A 2,472-nucleotide genomic window follows, 5' to 3' on the forward strand; every position below is an offset into this window, starting at 1 on the left:
GAGAGAGAGAGAGAGAGAGAGAGAGAGAGAGAGAGAGAGAGACTCTTACAGCCCAAACTGGCCTTGTTCCCTCTGTAACCAAGAATAACCACTGTGGTGGTTTAAATAAGAATGGCCACCAGGCGGTGGTGGCGCACGTCTTTAACCCCAGCACTAAGGAGGCAGAGGCAGCTGGATCTGCATGAGTTCAAGGCCAGCCTGGTGTACAAGAGCTAATTCCAGGACAGCTAGGACTGCTACACAGAGAAACCCTGTCTCGAAAACCCAAAGGGGGCAAAAAAAGAATGGCCCCCGTAAACTGGATGATGGTGGCATATACCTTAACAGCCTGGTTTACAAAAGTGAATTCCAGGACACCCAGAGCTACGTGTAGAGAAACCGTGTCTCTGGAAGAAAAAAAGAGTGGCCCCACAGGCTCACGTATTTGAATACTTAGCCACCAGGGAGCAGAACTCTTTGATAGAATTAGAAGGATTAGTTGGTGTGTCACAGTGGGTGGACTGTAAGGTTTCAAAAGCCCATGCCCGGCCCAGTCAGTCTCCACCCCCACCCTCTGCTTGAGGATCAGAACACAGCTCTCAGCTACTTCTCCAGCACCACCCCTGCCTGTAAAGCCATCCCCCAATTAAATGCTTTCTTTTATACGAGTTGTGTTGGTCATGGTGTCTCTGCACGGCAACAGAACAGACTAAGGGAGTTCTACTCCCTGATGACTAAGGGTTCAAATATGTAAGCCCAGGCTGGAGAGATGGCTCAGAGGTTAACAGGACTTCCAGAGTCCAGTTCCCAGCACCCACATGGTGGCCATTCTTACAGAGGCCACCACAGTCAGCATGCTTGTCTTCCCCATCCGAGGCAGTCTCTCTACCAATGGAGCTACACCCTCAGCCTAGTTAGCTTGTTGCCCATTTGAGATAGGATCACCTATAACTCAGAGCATCCTTGAGCTCATTATGTAGCCGAAGATGGCCTTGAACTTCTGATCCTCTTGTCTTCTCCCACTCCAGTACTGGAATTATTAATCTGTGCCACCAAATCTGGTTTAACAACAGTTTTTCAAAAACTTAAAACCACATTGCTTTATGTATTTCTTTGGGAGTGGGACACACGCCACTGTACTGTGGAGAACAGAGGACAATTTTGGGAAGTTGGTTTTCTCCTACCACCATAAGGGTCCTGGGTATTGAACTCAGGTCCTCAGGCTTGATGGTAAAAGTGTTTAGCCACTGAGCCATCTCGCTGGCCTTAACATTTTTAAAATACTCATATAGCTTGAGCGTGGTGGCACACACCCTTAATCCCAGCACTCAGGGGAGGCAGAGGCAGGTGGATCTCTGTGAGTTTGAGGCCAGCTTGGTCTACAAAGTGAGTTCCAAGACAGCCAGAGATATACAGAGAAACCCTATCTCCAAAATCCAAAATATGTATATAGCTGGATATAGCGTTACACACCTGTAGTCTAGGAGCTTGAGAAACTGAAGCAGAAGGATTGCCGATTAAGGTCAACCTGGGCTATACAATGAGATCCAGGTTTAACAAAAAAGAAAAAGATTAAAATAAATTAATAAACATTAGTTGTGGTTCTGTAGAGCATAAATTCTCCTTAAAGTTCCTTGGGCAGACTTGTTTGAAGGTTTGTAATACCAGGTCCACCTGTCTGAAACCCCCTTGATCTGTTTTTTAGCCTGGGGTGGGGAGGTCAGGGTGAAGAGGAAATGCAGAAGTAAACAGGGCAATGGACCCCTGCAGGGCCAGGCGTGGGTAGCACAACCCTACCTATGGCAGTAAACACCAGGCCGGGCAGTTTCTTGTCAATTTCACCTCCGGGTCTCCCCCCCCCTTGTCTATCCCACCCAAGACTGGGCTTATCTAAAGAGGCACCTGTAAACATCCAAAAAATAAACCACAACCAGAGGCCCAGGAGGAAAGGCAGCCATAGCTGAGTAACAAGATGGGACAGGAAACTGGGGAAAATAAATAAGGATGGCAGGCCAGGCACTGGGGATGAAGTGGCCAAACAATGGCAGTAGTTACTACTGGGTTCTGCAAACCTGCCTTTCCTTACCCTGTTACCAGACTCTCAACTAAAGAGATCATGGTCAATGATCAGGCAGTTGGAGCTCTACCACGCACAGGGGACTCAGAAGCCCCCAACAACATACACCCTAAAAATTATCACCATGATCATTTTTCCTTTTTTCGAGACACACACACACTGCCTGACGCCTTGCAGACCAGCCTGGCTTCCAACTCAGCCACTATGTCTCTTTATGTAGTCCAAGATGGATTAGAACCCACGACCCTCCTGCCTCTGGCTCCCTGACACTGGAATTACAGACTTGAGTCAGCATGCTTCCACTTCTGATGTAGTAGCATCCAGAGCTGTTCTGGGCCCCTCATTAGAAGCCTTGCTCTCCCATACATACGGCAGCCAGTGTGTCTCTTCTGCCTGGAAGGTTGTCCCTGGTTGAA

The sequence above is a fragment of the Microtus ochrogaster genome, unplaced genomic scaffold (genome assembly GCF_000317375.1).
Source record: "Microtus ochrogaster isolate Prairie Vole_2 unplaced genomic scaffold, MicOch1.0 UNK74, whole genome shotgun sequence".
In the NCBI taxonomy this organism is placed as follows: domain Eukaryota; kingdom Metazoa; phylum Chordata; class Mammalia; order Rodentia; family Cricetidae; genus Microtus; species Microtus ochrogaster.